This window comes from Pan troglodytes, chromosome 7 (genome assembly GCF_028858775.2).
Source record: "Pan troglodytes isolate AG18354 chromosome 7, NHGRI_mPanTro3-v2.0_pri, whole genome shotgun sequence".
In the NCBI taxonomy this organism is placed as follows: domain Eukaryota; kingdom Metazoa; phylum Chordata; class Mammalia; order Primates; family Hominidae; genus Pan; species Pan troglodytes.
Genome location: NC_072405.2, coordinates 15,970,546 through 15,996,872, shown reverse-complemented (window position 1 = coordinate 15,996,872; position 26,327 = coordinate 15,970,546).

The window sequence follows — 26,327 nt, the reverse complement described above, 5'->3', positions numbered from 1 at the left end:
AGCCTGAGCAGACAGCACCTCTTTCAGCAGTCCCTGCCCAGACTAAGGCAGTACCTCTTCCATGGATCTGGAACCAACGGCAGCAAGCACAGGCTCGGGGACTGAGCTCAAGGGCACTAACAGCTTCTGATTTTCAAGGATCACAGCTTCTTCCTTTTGGATCATCCAGTCCCATTTCCTTCCTTTTACTCTTCCAACCTTCTTAATATCTTTGTTTATTTTTACTTTTTATGTATGTGTATATGTATTTATTTTTGAGATGGAGTCTCGCTCTGTCGCCCAGACTGCAGTGCACAACTGTGCGATCTTGGCTTACTGCAACATCTGCCTCTCAGGTTTAAGTGGTTGTTATGCCTCAGCCTCCCGAGTAGCTGGGACTACAGGCAGGTGCCAGCAAGCCTGGCTAACTGTTGTATTTTTAGTAGAGATGGGGTTTCGCCATGTTGGCCAGGCTGGTCTCAAACTCCTGACCTCAAGTGATCTGCCTGCCTGAGCCTCCAAAGTGCTGGGATTACAGGCATGAGCCACCACACCCAGCCAATATCTTTGAAACCAATTTCTTGTATTAAAGACCCTCTGTTTGAAATACCTAGAGTGGTTTCAGTTTTCCTAACTAGACCCTTAGTGGTTCAACCATTTTTTTCTTTTCTTTTCACAATTTTCCATCCTGAAAAAAATTTAAACATATATTTTCCACCAACGTTTTGTCACATTTGTGATCTCTCTCTTTCTCTCTCTCTCTCCTTTCTCTCTTTAGCTGTTTCTCCATATAGTCACAGTTTTGCTGAGCCATTTGAAAGTGAACTGTAGATATCTTGGCACTTCCCTCCTAAATTACTCTTAAGAGAATAAGAATATAAAATAATTCATACTAACTCTAACACCATTCACATATTTAAAATGAACAATAATCAGATAGTATTACCCAATATTCATTTTGTATTCCAACTTATCCAATTTTTCCAAATATGTCTCTTACAGTTTTTTTCCTAATGCAAGATTCATGCATTGTGTCAGGTTATGTTGGTTCAACCAATTTTGAATACAATTTGGCATTATCTTATGAAATTCTTGCTCATATGCACCAGGAAACATGTAGAAAATGTTCACAGCAACATTGTTCTTAAGAGAAAAAACTCTGGAAGTGCGTGTAGGAAATGGAAAGAGTCAAGGATGCTTTCTCTGGGTCTGGCTTGGCGGCTGGGAGGACAGCGGTGCTTTTCCTGCCGGCCCTACAGTGGTGCACTAGCTTTCTGCTTTCCTAATGCTCCCAGATGCTGTCTGCACCTGCTCAAAATTCTCTCTACCTGCTTTCTTCCTCAAAAACATTAAGAGCATTTTTATTGCTCAGTGATTTCTGACTCTGCCTTTCACAAAACCATGAAATGTAGGAAATGCTGTGGAAGTAATTCCCCTCCAACACCAAAGGACTCTATTACTGGTCCTCATTCTGCACAATCTCTGAGCGTCCTCAGATGGTGTAATGGCTTTTAATTCCAAATGCTGCCTGAAAGACTCTGCCATCATACAGAAGTCATTTTTCCTATAATTATGCCCTGTCTCCTACTATGAAACTTCCCTCACTCCCTGTCCCTAGCCCCTTCCCTTGCTGCAGTGAGAGTTAAAAGCAGCCACCTGTTTTTAACTACTTTCCTTTCTGTGGGGTTTAACTACTTTCCTTTCTGCCTTCTTACATATGTGGGTTGCATGTGCAGTGGTGAGATATTTGCTCAGTAGTTAGTTCTCTCTGCTTGCCTACAGTATCATGCATTTGAATGGCTTGGGCCATCTACTACTGAATACCCTGGCTTATCATGTATCACCTCTGCAGATTATTTTACTCTTCAGGTTGATGAAGCCTGAAGGATGGGAGGGTGACGAATAATGTAATGATGAATGCCTTATGAGGAATTGCTTAAGGAAATTATACCAGAGGCAAGCTTTCCACATGACATCTCAACCATTGTCTGAGGTGATCACACTGTCATTCCTGAAACAGTTCTCCATTATCTTGTTTACATTATGTACAGCATATCTGATAGTAGTTCTAATGAAGTCAGAGGCTAGACACTATGTCAACTGCCCTGAAACTGACTCTTATAACCAAAAGACTAAACAAAGCTGTAGAATGTGGTAGACTGTTTGACATAATCCTTGATGGGCAGTAATGCTTTCTTAAGAAGTTACATGAAAATCTTGATCAAGTGTCTTCAAGTATTTTACAGTCTTATCCTAAAAGTCTTTCCAGACTATCATAGACTTCTTGTAATGATGCAAAGTGCTGCTAGTCTCATCACAAATCTTTGAAGGAAGCAGTAAATCCTTCTCTGGACATGGAGGACGTAAAAATGGAATCTTCTAGCATTTCTATACCTACCACATTTGAAACCACAGAGATGGTCTCCAAAAGTGATAGCCACTTGCTGAATAAATTCTTCCGTTAGCACACGGAGAAAAGAGCTAAGGATCACACTTATTCATTATGTGTGATATGTTCTTTTCAGCTTCCTGAGTCTCATTTTGCTATGGGGACACCTGTTTCCTCAAGCTAAATCGGACTGGGGATGATGAGTGACCACATTCATAGTAATATTATTTTCATCACCTCTTTCTCTCACCGTCTACTATAAAACCTCAAATTCCTTTCAAAACGTCCTCAGCTATTTCTAGGAATTGCCAGAAGACACTTCATATATGCTAATGAATAAATTCTCCATGCTATGGTCTGAACATTTGTATTCCTCCAAAATGTAGATGTTGAAATCCTAACCTGAAAGGTAATAACAGTAGGAAGTGGGGCCTTTGGGAGGTAACCAGTTCATTAGGGTAGAGTCCTCATGAAAGATTAGTGCCCTTATAAGAAGAGACCCCAGGACTGGGCATGGTGGCTCATGCCTGTAATCCCAGCACTTTGGGAGGCCGAGGCAGGTGTTCAAGGAGTCCTGAGCTCAGGAGTTCAAGACCAGCCTGGCCAACATGGTGAAACCCCATCTCTACTAAAAATACAAAAATTAGCTGGATGTGGTGGTGGGCACCTGTAGTCCAAGCTACTCAGGAGGCTAAGGCAGGAGAATTGCTTGAACCTGGGAGGCAAAGGTTGCAGTGAGCTAAGATCATGCCACTGTACTTCCAACCTGGGTGACAGAGCAAGACTCTGTCAAAAAAACAAAAACAAAAACAAAGAAACAAACAAACCTCCAGAGACATCTCTCTCAACTTCTGCCCCATGTGAGGTTACAGTGAGAAAACAGCCATCTCTAATGAACCAGGTCCTCACCAGACACCAAATCCACTGATGCCTTGATCTTGGACTTCCCAGCCTCTAGAACTGTAAGAAAGAAATGTCTGTTGTTTATAAGCCACCTAGTCTCTGGTATTTTTTTTATAGCAGCCTGAATAGACTAAGACAATGTGTATATATGCTTGCCAGGGGCTGGCTGGGAGAGTTGGGAGGATGAGAAGTTGTTATTTAGTAGTTCTAATGGGTACAGAGTTTCAGTATTGCAAATGAAAAGAGTTCTGGAAATGATGGTGGTGATGGTTGTACAATGGTGTGAGTATACTTAATGTCACCAAACACTTAAAAGTTGTTTAAGTGGTATATTTTAGGTTATGTATATTTAATTACAGTAAAAAATATTTAAATAAAATAATAAAATATGTGTAACAAGGTTAGACCAACAACAAACAAAAAAAATCCTTGGGCCTCTGGATAGGTCTGCTTCCCAGAAAGGACTCAATTTAGGCTCAAGTTAGATCTCCAACAGCACCTGCATTCAAGATATTCAAGGTGGGACTAGCCATCACGGCAGTGATAAAGGGCTGTTTTATGGAAGGCCCATTTTCTTCTACCAGTATTTCCACACAGGGATTCCTTCCCAGCATTTCTCAGAAAATTTATATTTCTCTTAATCCCAAGAAAAATAATCAAGAAGGCAAGAAAATGGGAAAATATGATTCTCCTGTGAGAATTAATGCTTCACAATCATCAGACGGTGGTATCACAATCATCAGACGGTGCTATCAGTTTGAAGGAATTCATTGACACCAAGCTAAAAGCAATAGCAGGAAATGCTGGCAAGTGGAGCCCAGAACAAGGTGGGCACACGGGAGGTGGGTGGCCGCAGCATCATCCGTCTTGCTTACAGCTGCCCTGGCATAAGTGAGTGTTCATGGGACCAGTGTGCTGCTAACAGAAAATCATTGTACAAATAAAATAAATAGTACTAAGTTTTATGCACAGAATACATTATATGAGTCCCTAAGTGACGTTTCAAGAGGTAACAAGTTTTGAAAGTAAAATAGATACTTCAGTGCATCCTGCTGCATGCTAGTAAGATCAGGGTAAGATCTCCTTGCTAGTAAACTTACTAGTAAACTTGCTACTAAATTTACTAGTAACCAAATGTTACAGTATTTGAATACTACCTAGTAACATTTACTGGTGTTTTCCAGTATTTGAATATTCTCCGTAGACTATAATTTCTTGTAAATATTTTACCAGAAAAAAATGCAAAGAGAATATGACATGAATGCTGTCATGGAATGCTTCAATATAAAACTAGAAATTGATCTTAAAGCTGTCAGCATAAGCAGTATTGATTTCAATAGCAAAATCAAAGTCAGGAAAAGAAAACAAAATATTTTTATCTTAAAAAAAAGGAAATGAGGCTGAGCATGGTGGCTCACACTTGTAATGCCAGCACTTTGGGAGGCCGAGGCAGGCAGATCACTTGAGGTCAGGAGTTTGAGACCACCCGGCCAACATGGTGAAACCCCATCTCTACTAGAAATAAAAACATTAACTGGGCATGGTGGGGCACACTTGTAATCCCAGCTACCTGGGAGGCTGAGGCTTGAGAATCACTTGAACCCAGGAGGTGGATGTTGCTGTGCCAAGACTGCACCACTGCACTCCAGCCTGGGCAATGGAATGGGACTCCATCTCAAAAATAAAAAAATAAAAAAGGAAGTGAGCTTAAATGGAGCTGCATGAACCCTAAGATGCAACTTGAAACTGTTTTTGGGTGCACTTTTCACAATGCAACCCATGTCTACACAAAGTGAAAGAAATCTTTCTACATCTAAAATGTTTGTCAGGAAACAGAGATCCCAACTATTGGATGAGGCAGTGAATGTTTCGTGTTCTTTAAATTTTCCATTGGAGAATGGCAACTTTTAAATATTGAATATTGGTAGTATCTTTCCATTTTTAGAGTCATTTTTATTTGACATTTATTTGATGCTAATGGTCCCTTCTTTAGTAGTATTTCCTATTATCAAATGTTTTTATCAAGTAAACAACATTTTTACCTGTTATTTAAATATATAATATTTTCATGATGTATCAGTTAATATAAACTAAGCATATATTACATAGCATAGACTTCTCTATATGGAAAACCCTTGTATAACTGTATTGCAAGTAGAGTAACAATTTATTACTATTGTCAGTCATGATTTTTAAATTCATAAATAAAGTATTATAAAACTTACAGAATAAGTTATGATTTGAAGAATTCCTGGGGATTGCTAGGGATTCCAATTGCTCATTCTTGAATCCTGAATATTAATATCTGTCAGGAATTTGGAAATGCTATTTCCTGCCCATTTATTAATGACAATATGTCATAGAGCTTGCACAAAAGTCTAACTCAGTTCAGCTGAACTTCATTTGCCTATGGGTAAATAGGTAGACTCTGATCTTACTACACACTGCGTATCTAAGGGATTCACTGGATTGAGAAATTACTTGCTGGAAACTAGGCTTTGCAGAAAATTCTTTCAAGTGGTCAAATATTCGTACTACTTAGTAATTTTACAAAATAATTAGACATTGTATTTCAACATTTGAGATGTTGAAGATGATAAAAATTTTTTATGAATTTTTTCTGAATAGTTCAAGAAGTTTTATTGCTGGACCTCCTCCATTATGAAATGGCCTCATACATAACAACGTGGAATCTTCTAGAAGGACAAAATACATTCTTTGTGACAGATAAAGTTCACAGTTTAAGAAATAATCTCGTTTAACTTCTAAACACATTTGCTCATGAAAATTAAAATAAAAAGTTATTTGGGCCTGCAGATGAGTCCACTTGAATCCATATCAGTCTAGGAGTGCTACTGGGTTGATATTTATCAATGTTTACTGCAATTTGTCATGGCTTTATTGCCCTGCCCTTGCTAGTAATAACTTGAGAAAAATGATTGAATGCTCTATAATAAATATTGAAGAATAATACTTATCTATGTGCTATTATTCAAATTTATTGCCACCTCTATAATTAGGACAAAACTTCTATAATGGGTAAAATATTGTCTTATTCCTGATTCCCTAGAAAGCAGAGCCTGAGGCAAGGATTGAGTCTTGATGCTTCACTTGGCAGGTGCAGTCCCAGAGTAGAGGAAGGAAATGAATCCAGGAAGGAAGGAAAGCAATGCAAGCTCTTCCATGCTACAGTACTGGCCAGGCCTCACAGTGAGCTGTGATGACACTCATGGAGCCACATATGTCTAGACAGGCTATACAGAGAAGCTGTGGCTTGGGACCAGCTATGGGAGGAAGTAAGAAGCAAGAATTTCTTTACCCATCTCCTTCCCATATCCTAGTTCCATTTGCCAAAGTTTGCCCCATGGAGACATTTCTGGGTTGCATCATGTGGCTGCTCTAGAAATGTAGTCCCATGCATCACCCTGTGGCATCTCACCCAAGTTCTTAAAGAAGGGGAAAGGCCAGAAGCTTGGGGATAGAGACTGGTTTGTCTGGCTGCGCAATGCCCCCTCTGACTGGTGATCTCCAGGCAGTAGAGCTGTGCAATCCCAAGGAGAGGAGGAAGGCCAGAGCAGCAGCCAACACAGAACAGGCATCATCAGAATCCAGAAGACACATGTGATGTGCTGGCTCCAAGAATCTCATGTCAGAATGTCAAAGATTGTTTTCGGGTGTTATAGGATGAATAGGGTCCCCGTAAAATGCATGTGTTTAAGCCCTAACTCCCACTACCTTGGAATGGGACTGTATTTGGAGATAGGACCTTTAAAGAGGTAATTAAAGTGAAACAAAGTCATTCGGGTGGATCCAAACCAATATGACTGGGTCCTTATAAGAAGAGGCGATTAGGACACAGATACACACAGAGGGAGGATTGTGTGAGTAGGAAGAAGACAGCTATCTACATGGCAAAGACAGAGGCCTCGGGAGAAATTAACCCTGCCAACAGTCTGATCTTGGACTTCCAGCCTCCAGAACCGTAAGATAATAGATAGCTGTCGTTTAAACCAACCAAGCTGTTACCCTGTTATGGTAGTCTAGCAAACCAAAGTACTGTTTTATTTATGCATTTTATTAGAGGATTTACTAGTGCCCTACAAACACTCTTTAATTAGACTCATTTACATGATAGCAAGATAAATAAGTATTGTTCTATGCTGCTTTATGTTACTTCTTCTCCCCTTTCTCTGCCCATTAGCTGTCTATTTTTCCTCTGGAAAGTCCTGGGCTTTTTCTCATGCCTCATGTTTTACATTATCTTAATTGCATTTTATTGTTTCTCCATTTAGACAACCTATTTTGAATCATATCAACATTCCTTTGAGTGCCCTTGTAGGAGTCATGGAGTTAGTGGAGAAGGGAAAGAGAAAGCCAGCCCCTGTCCTCAAAGTATTTACTATCTAGAATGAACAAGCACTTAGAGGTTAGGGCCAAGTCTATTTAGTTTGCTTACAGTTTCTGCTTACAGAGTCCTGGTGCCAGGTATAAAATGTGAAGGCATTTGGCCCCTCCACTCTGCGCCTTTTCCCTATGCCCCCACCATGTCAATCTCCCCTTCAACTGTAAAATGAATAAGTAAATTGTGATATATTTATACAATGGGAAATCATAAAGGAATAAGAATGAAGAATTTACAACTACACTCAACAACACAGATGAATCTCACACACACAAAGTTGAACAAAAGATACCAGACATTAAAGGGTGCATATTGCGTAACTCATGCTTAATGCACAGAGTGCACAAAAGCAGGCAGGGCTAAGCTCTCTTGGTAGAAGTCAGCAAAGTGGCTACTGTGGGAGTGGAGTAGGGAGAAAAGTGCCGTTAGGAGCATGAGGTGAGCGGGCCCGAGGTGCTGGTGACATTTTCGTTCTTCATCTGAATGCTGGTTTAAATGGGTATGTTCAGTGTGTGAAAATTCATTGAACTGTACACTTATAATATATGCATGTGTCTCTATGTATATTATACTTCAACACAGAGTTTGTAAAAATGTGATCAAAAGGTGCCCACTAAAACAAAGTTTTTATAATATTGATAATAACCGGCCTCCCAGTTTTGCAGATTTTTCATAGAAACAGCTAAGAATAATACTTCTTCATGGCCAGCCTCGAAAGGAGACATTATTTTGTTCAAAATGCTTACCAGGATCTCCATAGCTAAGTTCCCCTGGCATCTTGGCTGACAGAGGAATCTGCAACATAACTGATTTGCTTTTGTATCCTGCACCACTCCCAATGATAGGCTAAAAGCCACAGAAAATTAGGCTAAAATGATGAAAACAGTTGAGCCCATTTTTAAAGGCAGCAAAGGATATGTGGCTAACAAGAACTCCAAGTAGGGTGCTAGCTGAATGAAGTAAATGTATTTTTAAATTATTTCTATTCGATGTTGGAGAAAAATGCAGTTTAAAAAACACATCTTGTAGTCTAGCACCCATAAAGCAAGAGAGAGCTAATGGATGCACGATCAGGTGGGAAATGAACAACTTGCAAATACAAAAGAGACTCTGAAAAACCCTGTGTAACACATCTACACAAAAGAAATATACATGGAATCAATTGTGGCAAATTAGCTTTTCTAAAAAAAAAAAAAAAAAAAAAAAAAAAATCTCCTTAAGGAGCAACACAACCAAAAGGGAGATCAATGGAATTTTACAAAATAGAAGATGGTGTTGTATAGTTTAAGATCTATATTTAATTGATATGATTGGAAGTGTTTGCACTTGCCTTCCACATATATCCAGAGCATGTAGTATTTTAAAACAATTCACAGGTACAAATTGCAAAATCACAATAATAATAATGTTGTATTGTATCAACCAAAGCTAAGCTTCTTAAAACCTGATTAGATACATGCTAAATCATGACATGACAGATACAGAATGAATCCATAATGTTGATTCAAACTAGGACTTAGGAAACTGGTTCAGAATATAAAATTATGGAAAACATTACAGTACATCAAAGCAAAGCAAGTTTAATTAGGCTTAGTTTGATAATTGCTGAAAACAAAGAACTTGCCTCACAGCAGGCTGGTGTAAAATCCAGCAGTAAGTCCAGTTGATTCAAATTAAAACTGCCCTATCTACCATCCCACATGAATCCTTTTATCTGAAGGCTACAGAGAACAAAGAATTACAATTCAGCTCAGAATTACAGAGGGTCGGTCGTTTTATCATCAGGGTTTGCTTTGGCTAAAACCTGACTCTGTGTGTTTCACGTCTTTATTTTTAAAATATGACATATAAGGACTTTAAGGTAAAAGCCAAGTTACTAACTAATACTAGCAAAAGCCAGCAGATAGGTGTATTTCTTCAGAATATTTACCTCCGAAGGATCCATTTCCACTTTTCCCCACACAGGAGTCATAGGGGAACAAAATTCATAGTCTTGCAGCCAGATTCTCCTCAGTAGTACTGATTTTCTAGATTGGAAATGTAGAAACTGACCTCTCTGAAGAATGATACAATCTCCTCCAAATTTAAATAGATTAGGAACATCCTAAGATTAATTGCGGCAAAGTGTTATTGCTATGCTAATTTTTCAAAGTAGAAAACTATAGGAGGAAATCTAGAAGCCAGGAAAAAAGAAGTGAAGAGAGAGTGTTATCAGATCTTACTCCCACCACCACCCCAACCCCATGCCCCTCTCCCCTACCCACCACTGCCTCCCACCCCCACCCCGCCCTGTCCAGACCCTCATCATACATCACCAAGACTGCCGCCAATGTCCCCTCAGTGCTTCCTGACTTTGGGCTCCCCCAGCCACCTACTTTCTTTTTTTTTTTTTTGAGACGGAGTCTTGCTCTGTTGCCCAGGCTGTAGTTTAGTGGCACAATCTCAGCTCACTGCAACCTCTGCCTCCCAGGTTCAAGCAATTCTCCTGTCTCAGCCTCCTGAGTAGCTGGGACTACAGGTGCCTGCCCACCACCAAACCTGGCTAATTTTTGTATTTTTAGTAGAGATGGGGTTTCATCGTATTGGTCAGCCTGGTCTTGAACTCCTGACCTCAGGCAGCCACCTACTTTCAACACTCTTGCCTGAACTGTAGTTCTGAAAAATAAATATGATCGTATCATCTGCTCACTTATAAAATGTCACTGAAATTTTTTAAATTCAATACTAATATGAAAAACATTCAACCTCACTAATAATAAAAATGCTAATTAGAATAGCAAGTATCATTTTTTGCTTATCAAATGGACACAAATGTCAAAAAAATGATTAGTGCTGACAAGGGAGTTATGGAAGAGGCACATTTATAAATATCTCTAGTGAAAGCACCAATTAGAACAGGCTTTTTGAAAATCAGTTTGACCATATAATATTATGAGCATTCAAAAGACTGTTATACGCTTTGACCCTACTTCTAAGAATTTATCCTAAAAAGTAATCAAAGATATGAACAAAGATTTATGTAGAAGAATAATCATGGCCGGTTAAAATTGTGACCATTAGATTCTGCTAAGGATGGCAGTTTTAACCTGCCATGATTCATTAAGAAAATGTGGCCATAAGGCCGCCCCAAGACAGACGGGGCATCCTAGGGCAGAACTCCAAGGACAAGAAGTTCGACAGCTAGCACTGTTTGTGCATATGTTCATTCACCGGTCTCCAGGGCAAGAGAGAAGATGAAGCTGAGGGTTAAGGTCAGGGTACAGGAGTAGATGAGAAGGAGCAAGTTGTCCTGATTTGTTGCTGACACTGCATTCAAAAATGTAGTGACTTTCAAATTATACATACCCATAATAAAGAATTGAAGTAATATAGAAAATACAAAATAAAGATGTAGAATTTAGCCTGAAGACCACCACATAAAGTTTTGTTTGTTTGTTTGTTTGAGACAGGGTCTAGCTCTTTCACCCAGGCTGGAGTGCAGTGGCACAATCTAAGCTCACCACAACCTCCACCTCCTGGGCTCAAGCAATCCTCTCACCTCAGCCTTCCAGGCTTCCAGATAGCTGGGACTACAAGCATGTGCCACCATGTCTGGCTAATTTTTGTATTTTTTTGTAGAGCCGGGGGTTTGCCATTTTGCCTAGGCTGGTCTCAAACTCTTGGGCTTAAGGGATCCTCTCTCCTTGACCTCCAAAAGTGTTGGGATTACAGGCGTGAGCCACCATGCTCAGTGAAATAAATTATTATTCATATTAAAGTGCACTTCATTCCAGGCAGTTCTCCATGCATATGTAGACTAGCTGGAGAAATACGTTTATAAAAATAGGATTATAATATGACTTCTATTTTTATTAAAAAGTATTACGTTTAATTTTACTTTAACAGAAGTAATAGCAAATAAAGTGAAACTAAAGAAATTGCTGAAGTCTAGATAAATATTTTTTCACCACCAGAGGTAATATTTAATAAAATATCTCTCCAAGGTTAAAGTAAAAAAATATTGGAGTCATTTAGTTTAAGATATGTACATGCTTTAATCTTAGACAGTATCAATACTGTCTGTAATTAAAGATAAGGAACTAGCAGTCTTATATTTCCTTTTACCTTCTCATTTTTGTAAGCTCTATTATTCTTCTTTTAATTGGAAGTGTATATAATAATATTGACGTTCTGCTCTATTATTGTAATTCTTACAATCGTTTGGTCTTAGTTCTGTGTTTAAATTTATTGTTTAGAGAAGCATATATATGTGGTAAGGCTTTTCTAAGAAGCAAGGGAATGCTAGACACAAGAGTCAAGAGAATCATGTTTTCCATTTGAGGATGTAAAGTGATGAGGGCAAGAAGGACAGATACTCCAAATGCACTGGGCAGAATGTTCACAGTCGTTCATGTGTTTATTTCCAATCTGTTTTTATACACACATTAGCAAAACTGGAAGTTTGGTAACTATTGATACCTTCAAAGTGCTGAGATTAAAACAACTGCCAACTTAGAATTATATACCCAGCAAAACTATCTTTCAAGAATGAGAGTACAATAAAGACACTTTCAAATAAACAAAAATGAGATACTTTATAGCAGCAGTCCTCTGTTAAAGAGACTTCTAAAATATAAACTTTAGGAATAAGGAAAATGACACTAGCGGGGAAGTCTGAGATGAAAGGAAAAAAGGAAAACAAAGAAATTGATATACACAGAGGTGAACCTAAGCTAATAATTTCTATTAAAAATGAGTGAACACTTCCACACTTATCTATGAGGTCTGGTATGACCTTGATATCTATGTCAGATAAGGGCAATATTAAAAAGAAAATTATATTCCTATCAATATCCCAATACCATTTTTGCAGAAATAGAAAAATCTATTCTAAAAGTGACACGAATCTCAAATGACCCTGAATAACCAAAGTAATTTTGAAAAAGAGCAAAGTTGAAGATCTCACTCTTCCTGATTCCAAAATAGAGCTACCATGATCAAAATAGTATGTTACTGGCATAAAGACAGGCATATAGAACAATGGAACAGAATCAAAAGACTTGAAATAAACCCTCATGTGTGTGGCCAAACAATTTTTGACAAGGGTGCCAAGACCACTCAGTGGGAAAAGAATAGTTTCTTCAACAAATGGCATTGGGAACCCTGGATATCCACATGCAATAGAATGAAGTTGGACCCTTACCTTACACCATGTACAAAAATCAACTCAAAATAGATTAAAAGTAAGATCTAAAACTATAAAACTCCCAGAAAAAAACATGGGAGAATAAAGAAAATAAAACATAAGGGAAAAGCTTCATGACATTGGATCTAGCAATGATTTATTGAATATGACACCAAAAGCACATGCAATAAAAGCAAATATAGACAAATGGGACTACCCCAAACTTAAAAGCTTCTACACATCACAGGAAACAATCAACAGAATATCTGTCTATATACAGAGTGAGAGAAAATATTTTCAAATCATATATCTGATAAGGGATTAATATCCAGAATATATGAAGAACTCCTACAACTGAACAACAAATAAATAATCCTATTTAAACATGGGCAAAGGATTTTAGTAGATAATTCTCCAAATGGCCAATGAGTAAATGAAAAGATGTTCAACATCACTAATCATTAGAGAAATGCAAATTAAAACCATAACGAGATATCATCTCACATTCATTAGGATGGTCACCATAAAAAAAAAAAACAGAAAATAATGAGTGTTGGTAAGGATGTGGAGAAATTGGAACACTCATGCAGTGTTGGTGAGAATGTAAAATGCTGTAGCCACTATGAAAAACAATATGGAGGCTCCTCAAAAAATAAAAAATAGAATTACCACATGATCCAGCAATCCCACTACTGGGTGCAAAGCCAAAATAACTGAAAGTATGATCTCAAAGAAGAATTTGCACACCTGTGTTCATTGCAGCATTAGTCACAGTAGCCAAAAGGTAGAAGCAACCCAAATATCCATTGGCAGATGAATGAACAAAGAAAATGTGGTCTAGCCATACAATAGAATATTATTCTGTCTTTAAAAGGACAGAAATCCTGACACATGCTATAACATGGATGAACCCTAGGACATTATGCTAAGTGAAACAAGCATAATATGAAGTATCTAAAGTAGTTGAATTCATGGAAACAGAAAATAGAATGGTTGTTTTCTAGGAACTAAGAGGAGGACAAAAAGGGAGTTGTTGTTCAATGGATAGAAAGTTTCAGTTTTGCAAGATGAAAACAGTTCTGGAGATCATTGCAAAAAATATGAATATACTTCATACTACTGAACTGTACACTTTAAAATGCTAAAATTTTTTGCGTGTGTGGTTTTTTTTGTTTGTTTGTTTATTTGTTTTTGAGATGGAGTCTTGCTCTGTCATCCAGGCTGGAGTGAAGTGGCATGATCTTGGCTCACTGCAAGCTCCACCTTCCAGGTTCACACCATTCTCCTGCCGCAGCCTCCCAAGTAGCTGGGACTACCGGCGCCTGCCACCACGCCCAGCTAATTTTTTTTGTATTTTTAGTAGAGACGGGGTTTCACCTTGTTAGCCAGGATGGTCTTGATCTCCTGACCTCGTGATCCACCCACCTCAGCCTCCCAAAATGTTGGGATTACAGGCGTGAGCCACCACGCCCGGCCTATGTGTTTTTTAAAATGAAAAAATTTTTAAAATAATTATAGGCCAAGCTCTCCTGAATACAGCTGCACACATCCCAAAGAAAATATTACCAAGCTAAATACAGTTTATAAAAAAGATCACATACCATGAGCAACTTTGGCTTCTCCCAGGAATACAAAGACACTTAACTTAGGAAATCTAAAAACATAATCCCCACGTTACAGAATTAAAGGGGAAAAGTCACATAATCACCTCGTAGATGTAAAAACAGAGTTTGATAAAATGTAACCTGCATCAGTCTGCTTATTACCTCTCTAACTCCATCTCCTGCTACTCTTTCCCTGATTTCTTCGGTTCCAGGCATGCTAGTCTCCTTGCTATTTCTTAAGTCATGCACATTCTCACCTCCATCTTTGCACCTGCTATCCCTCTGTCTGGAATGCTTTCCTGACACATATGTGCCTAGCCGGCTTCCCTGGCTACTTCAAGCATTTGCTCTAATAGTGCCTTCTCAAGGCCTTCCCTTGCCACCCTATTTGAAACTGCATCTCCCAGCCCCAGCACCTCCACCCCCTTCCCTTGCCTCAGTTTTCTCCATAGCATTTATCACCTGCTACTACACTACATTTATTTATTGTGTTTTCCTCCACTACACTGCAAGCTTCATGAGGGCAGGACTTTCTGTCTGTTTTGTTTGGAGAGGAATCGCTGGTGCTTAGACAGATGCACTAGATAAGTACTCAGTAAATATTTATTGCATGAATGCATAAAAGATAAATTCTTTTGGAAGAACAGAAACATAACAGACTTGATTTTCTGTATAAAGGATATCATTACTAAAATCCTTCAGCAAACATCATGGCTAATGATGAAATGTTAAATACTTTCTCTTGAAAATTATGAATAAGTTAAAAATGCCCAATATCCCTGCTTCTATTACAGGTTTTACTAGGGAGTTCTAGCCACTATAGGCAAATGAAGGAGAAAATGGGATTAGGGGAAACAAATTTCTCTTTATTCAGAGATATGATTATTCATATACAAAACCCTATAAAGTTACAGATTATTCAAATAAATTATTAGAATTAATAAGAGGGTAGAATAAAAGATGAATGTAAAAATCAATCATATTTTTATATATCAATAACAGAAAGATGATTTAAGAAAAAACACCATTCACGATGACAGAAGTGCATCTATGAAATCATCAAAAGGCAACAACTTTATAGAGAAAAATTTAATGAAAATTGCTCAACTAAATGTAGAGACATACCATGTTTATGATTAGGGAGACTCACTATTGCAAATTGACATATATATTTAATGCAATTCCAATCAAAATCCCAACAGTGCTTTTTGATATATTTGATAACCCAATTCTAAAATTTATATGGAAGAGCAGAATCCCAAAAATAACCAAGACACTCTTGAAGATGCTTAAGATACTGAGCTAGCCCAAACAATATTGTCACCAAGCACAAAGCTAAAGTAATGAAAACAGTGTGGTACTGGCATTGGTGTAGACAATTTAAAAATGAAATAGAAAAAATGTTAGCAGCAAAGCTTATCATAGGGTATGTAGATTCTTGAAATATAATAGCCATGGCATGGTGGATCAACCGGGTCTGGAAAAAAATATAATTGTATCTCAATCTCACATACTGTGTATGACATTCAATTCCTGATTATTTTATTTTTATTTTTTAATTTTTTTTTGGAGACAAGAGTCTCATTCTGTTGCCCAGGGTGAAGTGCAGTGGTGCAATCTTGGCTCACTGCAACCTCCACCTCCCAGGTTCAAACGTTTCTCCTGCCTTAGCCTCCTGAGTAGCTGGGATTACAGGCACCTGCCATCATACCCGGCTAATTTTTGTATTTTTAGTAGAGACAGGGTTTCACCATGTTGCCCAGGCTGGTCTTGGGCATAGTGGCAGGTGCCTATAATGCCAGCTACTCAGGAGCCTGAGGCACAAGAATTGCTTGAACCCAGGAGGCGGAGGTTGCAGTGAGCCAAGATTGCACTACTGCACTCCAGCCTGGGTCACACAGCAAGACTCTGTCTCAATAAATAAATAAAATGCTGATAGTAATAATTTTTGTTTGTTTGTTTCACTTATTTTTATTTTTTAGTGTTGTTAATTTCATTGGGTATTGTGGGAGGATGATTCTATGATCCAGTTTCACTTGGCCTTCTTTACTTAAATGTCTTCCATAGCCCCAGTATTAACATTCTGATGCTGGGTCACACATCTCTAGAACCTCCTAATACTTACTAGTGTTTTTAACCCAAGAAACTCTATTAGAGACAAATTTCTCTATCACATATTGTCAGGTTGAGACCAAAATAGAATGAATTGAGAAAAGAAATATATGCATTTACTTAAGTCTATTCTTAACAACAATATGGAACGTTGGAACGTTGCCTTTGGAGCTCCCCTGAGGAGTCCACACAATCCACTTTATAATAGCTCTTAAGGATCATTATTTAAAGTCCTCTGTTGATCTGGCCCAACCCTGAGTGTCCTTGTTTTATAAGCATCTGGAGTTATGAGATTTTGAATTAATCAATTAGTGTTCACTGGGTACCTACTATGTGCTCAACTCTGCACCCTGTGCTATGGGAGAGGCTCTGTTCTCAGTGCCGTGAGGGACTAGCTAAAAGTATTCGACAGTCTCTGACCTTCCAGAATCTACCAGTTGGGGAGATAAGATGTATTTGCCCAAAACATTGTATAACAGTTCAAAACAGGAGATAAATGCTCCACTCTGGGCTCAGACTCTGTCTAAAGGTTTGATTAGACTGATTAAATCCATTGGGAAGGCCCTGAGAGGTCATTTTGTCCAACTTCCCACATTGAAGCACTCATCATAAATGTCTATTTGTTGAGCAGCCATTGCCGGTCATTAACTGATAACTGCAACTGACACTTTAAAAATGGGAAATTATTGGGCTCTTTGTGTGTGAAAGGTTTTTGAACTACCTATTAAGCCAACCAGTTTTCCCTCAGAAGCTTATAAAACTGTCATTTTGAGTCACACTGAGCCAGCTACAGGGTCGTTGATTGCTACCCTGGTGCAGGGGGACAAAAGTTAACTTATGTTGAGCAAGAGGTTGGGCTGCAATGAGCCCCACTACCCTTCTAGCTTCCCTAAAACTTAACATGTACCTGTCTTCCATGAATCAAAGTCGATATTTTTCAACATAAGTTTCAGCGTATGTGACAATCCAGTGTAAAAAAAAGGGGGGAACCAGCCCTGGGTTCAGAATCTAGCTCTGCATTTTCTAGCTCTGTGGCCTTGTTCCTCAAGTTTCTTACATGCAAAATGGAGCTAGGAAGACCTGGAGGTTGTCCTGGGGATTCACGTAGTAGTGTGGGGAGACCACGGGGCACTGAGCAGTACTCGGTAACTATTAATGCTCTTGCCTTCTTTTGTTTTTGTTTGTTTGTTTGTTTTTAAAGACAGAGTCTTGCTCTATCTCCCAGACTGGAGTGCAGTGGTGCAATCATAATCATAATTCATTGCAGCCCTGAACTCCTGGGCTCAAGCGTTCCTCCTGCCTCAGCCTCCTGAGTGGCTAGGACTATAGGTGCACACCACCATGCCCAGCTAATTTGTTGCCCTGGCTCATCTTGAACTCCTGGATTCAAGCAATCCTCCCTACTCGACCTTCCAAAGCACTGGGATTCCAGGCAAGAGCCACTGCACCCCACTTACTCCCTTCTTTATGTGAGAATTTTTTTACATCTATAGGCATAATGGGGCCCACAAATTTTAGAATTCATTCATTCAGTATTCATTCTAGTATTTCATTTATTAAGTATTTCTAAAACCTTTGCTGAATCCACGATATTGTAGCGGTATAGAGGGTAGAGAGAGAGAGAGTGATGAGATTAATGAGGGCTTTATGAAGGATGTAAAAAACCAGAGCTGAAGCTTAACGAGTATTCAGGCTTTCAGTAGGCTGCAAAGAAAGGAGAGAACAAGGTTGAGCTGGGGCCTCCGTGAGCAAAGTTGAGAAGTGGGAATGAACGTGCCATTCCCTAGCGTATTAGTCTGTTTTCGTGCTGCTGATAAAGACATACCTGAGACTGGGTAATTTACAAAGAAAAAGAGGTTTAATAGACTCACAGTTCTACGTGGCTAGGGAGGCCTCACAATCATGGCAGAGGGCAGAAATCACATCTTACATGGTGGCAGGCAAGAGAGAATGAGAGCAAAGTGAAAGGGGAAACCCCTTATAAAACCATCAGATCTCATGAGACTTATTCATTACCACGAGAACAGTATGGGGGAAACCACACCCATGATTCAATGATCTCCCACTGCGTCCCTCCCACAACATTTGGGAATTATGGGAGTTACAATTTAAGGTGAGATTTGGGTGGGCACAGCCAAACCACATCACATGGTTTAAGGAGGTGGACAACCTTACTCTAGCAAGAAGCTATATGGCAGATGCACCTGACAGCAATAACTGAAGCACACCCTAAGTATGACCCTATGCTCTAAGAAGAGTGTGTGTTCAGATTTCCCAGCTAAGGAATCTGGCAGTGGCCAACCTGGAGATTCACTATCTCTATGAAAGGCATCCGAACCCCTGTTCCATCCCTTGGAAGGCAGGCCATGTAGGGGATGGAGGCCTTTTTTAGTGGGAGGTTAAATGTAGGTTGCTAGGTAAAACGTGCTGAGTTAAAATTGCTATATATACACTTTCTTTCTTTCTTTTTTTTTTTTTTTTTTTTTTGAGACGGAGTCTCGCTCTGTCGCCCAGGCTGGAGTGCAGTGGTGCCATCACCGCTCACTGCAAGCTCCGCCTCCCGGGTTCATGCCATTCTCCTGCCTCAGCCTCCGGAGTAGCTGGTACTACAGGCACCCGCCACCACGCCCGGCTAATTTTTTTTTTCGTATTTTTAGTAGAGACGGGGTTTCACCATATTAGCCAGGATTCTCATGATCTCCTGACCTCATGATCTGCCCATCTCGGCCTCCCAAAATGCTAGGATTTCAGGCATGAGCCACCGCGCCCGGCCTGTACATATGCTTTCCACAAGCAGTAGCACTTCTCCTGTCCAGCCTGCCACACTGGACAGGCTTTTGTGAGTCCTCAATAAACCTCATGTCTCATGCTGGCTCCAGGTCTCTTCTTCGGCCTATTGGAGTCAATAGGGGTTGACAGAAGCAAGGCAAAGGAATAATCATTTTTGAGAACGTGCTGTGTGCCAAGCACCTTTGCGGGCTCATTTAGGTAAATTATTGCACACAGTCCTCCCAACAAGTCTATGAAGTGGATATATGTATCCATTCCACAATTATTTATTGAGTGGCTATAAATTTATTTGCAAGAAATTAGAAGTTAAACTTGCTAGAGGCCATGCAGTCGACAAGTAGTAGAACTAGAATCCACACCCAGAGCTGCCTGCACCAAGCTTATGCTTCCTCCATCTACAAGTTGCCAACTCCATATGAGGAATAGTGTGTAGATAATTAAAGTGTATATTAGGGTTCTCCAGAGAGACAGAACCAACAGAACCAATAGGAGATACATATATCTAGAGAGAGAGAGAGAAAGAGAGATGAATAAGATATTGGCTCACATGATTATAGAGGCCAAGAAGTCCCATGATTTGCCATCTGCAGCTGGAGACCCAGCAAAGTCAGTGGTGCAGTTTGAAGCCCTCCTGAGAGCCAAAGACCTAATTCTGTAGACTCCAGTCCAAGTCTGAGGGCCTGAGAACTAGGAGTGCCAAAGGCAAGAAGAAATGAACATTCCAGCTCACGCAGTCAGAGAATGAATTTTACCTTCCTTATTCTTTTTGTTCCAAGCCTTCAACAAACTGGATGATGTTCATGCACTGGGAAGGGCTAACAGCTTTCCTCAGTCTACCAATTTAAATGCTGACCTCTTTTGGAAACACCCCCACAGACACACCCAGAAAGAATTTTAACCAGATGTTTGGGCATCCCATGGCCCACTAAAGGTGACACAGAAAATTAACCATCACAGGGTATATTACAGTGGACTAGAAACCCAGATAGATGAGTCTATAATTTTTGCTGCAGACAGAAGCCACTGAATGTCCAGGTAAATAGTAGGTGGTTATTCCAGTCCCCTCTTAGTTGAATTATAAGCACACTAGCTAGCCATGTACATGTACCTCATAGACCGATGATTATAAAAATGGTAAGATATAGTTTCCATTCATCCAGATTAAAGGTGACATGGCAGTGGAATGCCCAATCCTATACTGCATCCTGTATTGGCAGAAAGAGAAATGTTTTATAAAGCACATTATTGGGCTGATTGATGAAACTGGAATAAGGATAGAAATTTGATGAAAAATATTCTATCAATGTGAAATTTGCTGAACTTGATTACTACGTTATGGTAAAATAAGAGAATAGCCCTATTCTTAGGAAATAAACACTGAAATATTAATGGATAAGGGCTGAATTGAATGCCACTCATTCTCAAATGGTTCAGAAAAATTTTACGAATATATATATACATACATAGAGAGAGAGAGAGACTATTCCTATACTTGCAACTTCTCTACAAATTTTCAGTTATTTCCAAATAAAAAATTTCAAAAAGAATGGTATGATATTTATGGCCACTTTTATTTTTAAGATTTAGGAATTAGTGCCTTGGTCAAATATCTAAGGTCTAAGGATGAATTACTTTTTGAAATAAAAATCTAGTATAATACTTTTTTCTTCTTTAAAAAAAATCAAATGTGTTCTGGATGCAGAAAGAAAGAGGAATTTAATTAGCACCTAGTGTGTTCTAGGCCCTTTACAAAATGTTCTCAATCCTCCAAACATGCCTTCAAAGTGAATTTAATCCCCATTTTTGAAATCATGAAACTAGGTTCAAAGGACTCAAAGTTTCTAAGGTAAGTGGTGGAAACTGCATTTGAATCCAGGTTTATTTAACATTCATAATGTCAAATTGAATGCTTATCACTAAATATTTATAAGGTATGAGAATATCCCAATCATCTGATTATTCATATGTAAAGTGAAAGTGCATTTGTATAAAACATATTACCTTTGATATTGAACAAATGTTGGACAATATCCACCCTTTTCCTGGATTATTCTAAAGTCATAGTTAGGATTATTTGCCGTTGTTTTACAAGTGTCCCTTCTGAAGCTTTGATGAATGAGGTAAATCACCAACTGAAGAAGCTGAGTCGCAAAGCCAAGGGAGTTCTAGCTCCAGCAGAAACTCCCAGCGGGAACCTCACCTGCTAACGGGTGGCTCACCCACCCATTAGATCCCAACCATCACTCTGCATCACACACACGTGCACATGCACACGTATGCACATGCACGCATACACAACACCCTCCATGTGTACTGCACTTAGTCCCTTACTCCCTGTATTCATCAGGGCTTTCCAGAAAACTGAACCAATAGAATATCTATAGATCTATAGAAAGATTTATTATGAGGGCTTGGCTCACACAATCACCGAAGCCAAAAAGTGTCATAATTTGCCATCTGCAAGCTGGAGGCCCAAGAAAGCCAGTGGTGTCCTTCCAGTCCAAGCCCAAAGGCTGAGAACCAGGAAGCTGACAGTGTGAGTCCCAGTCTGAGGTGAAAACCCCCAAACCAGGAGTGCTGATGGCCAGGGGCAGGAGGAGATGGACGTCCCAGGTCCAGAAGAGAAAGTGATTTCCTCCTTCCTCTGCCTTTTTGTTCTATTTGAGCCCACAACAGACTGGATGCTGCCCACCCATATTGGTGAGGGTGGGTCTTCTTTACTGCATCTACTGAGTAAAATGGTAATCTCTTGCAGAAGTACCCTCAACAGACATGCCTAGAAACAATGTGTTACCAGCTATCTAGGCATCCCTTGGCCCAGTCGACTTGACACATAGAAGTCAACCAACACACACCCTACCCACCCAAACCTATACACTCCCAGCTGGAGACATTGTCCTTCCCACCCCATCAGCACCTGTTATCGAGGGCCACAGGAGCTCAGTCCATAGTGACTCAGGACCACCCAGTGTCCCATCTCCACAGGTAATTTCACCCAACAATGCACTTCACCGATTCCATTTCCTTTGTCGCTTTCTCCACTGTGATTCCAAACAGACTTAAATGATGTTAAACCAGGCTAAGAGTGTGTTTGGAGGGAAGATAGAATAGAATTGAATGTAAGAAGTGTCAATTATCACAGACTTGAGTTCATCTTTTCCCTGCCACGGTGGCATTTGAAATTTTTCTGTTACTCATTTAGATTCCAATCTCTGAGCTTCCCTCTTCTTTCTTCCAGCTTCTAAGTCAAAGAGATTTTTCTCAGCAAAATAACCCTTCAGTTACTACCAGGGACAGACTGGTATGTGGGCTAGAACAGATGTACAAGACAAGCTTTACAGGCATTTTAAAGGGTTGGGTGTCAAGATAAAATTTATCTAATATGGCATTTCCTCTGAAGTGCAATTTATTATCCCTTAGATGTTGAACCCCTTATAAATATTAGATTTCCTTTTTTCACAAACCCTGTGTGTTATTTTACCCTTGGTTCAGGACGGGCTTTGAAATTAGATTGACTTGTTTCATTTCTGTCTGTCAATTCCCTTTCTTTACTTCCAATTCTATTTTTTTCCCCTTTGCCTTGAAATGCAATGTATCTTCTAACACTTTGAAAAACAACGTTGATTAGAATTTGGCACTTTTGTGGAAGCTGTTTGTTCCAAAGTGCCTTTCAGCCCATCCACATTCATGAAGTGCCTCCTGGTGAACCCACATCCTAGGAAAACTGATGGTGACCGCAGAGTCACCGTGTGTGTGCCTGCGTGTGACAGTATCTCTGATATCATGAGGCCTTTGCTGTGGCTAAGCGAAGAAACCCAGTTGCTTCTAAAGTTACGAAGACCAACGATCATAGAATATTAGAGCTCAAAGCTGTCATCCGTGTCAGCTGATTCTACGGTAGCAACACCAAGGAAAAGAGTCGTGGTCACAGAGCGTGATCACAGAAAAGGATGATGGGGTCTTGACCCACAGAGGACGCCAGGTCATATCACAGTAGCATTTCCAAACAGGTTGACCCAGCCAGAGCCTCCTGTGGTAGGAATTAGAAACCCCAGCGCATTACCCACGGATGTCAGAGATCAGCGGGAGATGCATGAAGGCGCAGTGGCTGAGAAAAGCACACCAGAGGGTAGTTGAAGCAAATGCTGGAAATGTGCGCATGGCCTCCGCTGCTTGTGTTCTCTTTACAATGCCTTGGAAGGGGCAGAATTCAGAGAACTTCAGCCTGATTCGCGTGCTGAACGAGGCCCCCCGACACGCAGCTCCTCGTGAGGCATTCTGTGGCTTCCCCAAATGAAATTAATCACTGGCTCCCGATACTCCGGCAGCACTTTGTTGCCTTATTTACAGCCCTTGAAATAATGGATGTGGAAGTGCTTTGTAAACTGAAAAGCACTGTACAAATGTCAGATGTTGGGAGTTTGGCAGGGGAGCAATAGATAATGCATCTCTTCCATTCCTGACTCAGGGAGCGATTGAGAGCGAGGCACCGGAGCTAGCCAGACGGAGGGCGACAGTCAGGCTGATGACGGATAGCAGCTGGCTCAGATCACAGCCCCCCTGAACTCGCCCACACTTCGCCCAGAATTCAACGGATCCACCCAGCCAAGGCCAATTGCACGCACACTGGAGACAGGCTGACGAAGGAGTCCAAGCCCCTGGGGGTCCTGGGCGGGGAAGCAGAGCAAAGCCAGAAAGACAGAGGGAAACAGGAAGGATGAGCACAGAGGGCTTCCTGTGCTTCATGCTGTACACATAGTGGGCCTGGGCTGATGCCGAGGACATAGAGATAAATGAGGCCTCAGGGAGCTTATCGTCTAGTAGACATTGTTAACAGTCTAAATGGGATAGCCGTAGAAGCATGAGGAAGGGTGAAATTCATCCAGCCTGGGTGAGCTGGGGAAGGTTTCGCAGAGCGGCTGATAATTGAATTGGCTTTTGGAGTATGAGTAAAAGCTCACCCGATGGAGAAGAGAAGGGAAAGGAAGCAGCAGGACAGACATAGGAAAGCTCACACCCTTGTTGGAATGAAATAGACACCAATAAATGAACACACAAAGGCATGTGAATATACAAAAATATATACCATCCTATCTGAGTTTTCTATACACCAATATTGAAGGTCAAATTCAGAGTAATATCCGTACTTTTGGGGCCTGGCGTGGTGGCTCATGCCTGTAATTCTAGCGCTTTGGGAGGCTGAGGCAGGAGGATTATTTGAGGCCAGGAGTTGGAGGCTGTAGTAAGCTGTGATCGAACCACTACACACTCCAGCCTGGGTGAAAAAGCAAGACTCTGTGTCAAAAAAAAAAAAAAAAAAAGGAAGAAACAGAAAGAAAGCCGTGCTTTTTATCTTAAGAGACAGCCGAACAGTTTTGTTTTCTAATCCTACTTTACCGTATTTCATGAGACTTTTGGAATTTGCTTTACTGCACAACTCAATCGGCAATAGAAAATAAGAGGAGATACTGTTCCTACTCATGTTTCTTGGAACATTAGACAGACATAATAAACAGTAACACTTACTAAAATCTCCTTTCATCTCCTTTCTGTCCTGTTTACTTCTCTCACAGTCTAAATCTGATCAGAACCTCCCTCCTTAACAGCCCCCTCCGAAACAAATAAAACCTTCTTCAGGTAGGAGAGGGTAATGCCTCCACCTTAGTCACTGTGTCCTAACTTAGATGGTTGCAACACATCTGAGATATGTGATATAGATGAGCTATGTAGATGAGAATATGAATTCCCATTCAATACATAGAAAATTTGTGGTTATTCTAGAATAAAATCCACATCCAAACATATTTCCCCCAGGTGTCGGATATTGAAAAGCAAAACATTTGGGCTGCTTTCCTCCAAGTTTAAGTTTTTAGAATCCTCTTACATGCATTTGTCAGAGTTATATTTTTGAGCATCTTCCTTGGTCCTAGGGAATGGAATTGCATCCATCTGTTAACTTGAGCTTTCCCAAAGCCTAAGGACGGTCCTTGCCTACAAACTCCAAGATGTCATTTTCTCTTTTTCCATCACACCCACTTCATCAGTCGCTTTCCCTAATTCTCGGAGAGCCCCAGAGCATGTGCCCTTCCCCACCTGGCCTTACTCAGCCGCTCCTGGACTATCTGTTCAACCTCATGACTCAGCCGGGCTTCACACCAGCGCCCTCAGCAAACAAACACCAATTGGAACTCTTGACCAGAATATTTCTAAATGTCAGCTTGTCCTCACCCTCCATGCAGCTGTTGCTTCTATTCCCAGGAGCCCATTATTCCACATGGTTATGACTCAGGGCGCTGAATCGCTTAAGAAAAAGAAGTATCTGTAACAAAATGACAAGGAATTGATATATTTAACATAGTGAAAGATAACACACAAAAAAACCATGAAGACCCTCCATCAATAAGTGGATAAACGATTCCCCAAAATTAACTATAAATGATTAACAAACTCCGGTGAAATGTTCACCCTTCCAAGTAATCAAAGCAATATAAATGGAAACAATGATAAGATAAAATTTGATAACAGAGATATTTAAAAGATAATAAACAATGCTGTCAAGGCTTAGGAAGACAGATATTCTCACACACTTCTGCTAAAGTGGAATAATCTTTGATGAAAGCAATTTCAGTGTATACACTTCCAATTTTAAGAGTCTAACGTAAGGATAAAATAAGAATAAAAATATATACACAAGGATACTCATCGTTATTTGTATTAGCAAAAAAAAAAAAGTGATAGCCTTAACATCTATTTTTAGACAAATGGTTGAATAAGTTCTTACTGATTATGCTGATAAAGATTTTAATGCATAAGAAAATACATATGTATGCATGTGTCATATAATTATGGAAATACAGGTAGATAAGCAGAGAAAAAAATGAAAGGGAATACACTAACATATTAACAATGATTTGAGTTTAAATGACGAAACTATGGGTGATCTTTTACCTTAAGTTTCTTATGTTGTTCAAATTTTCTCTAATA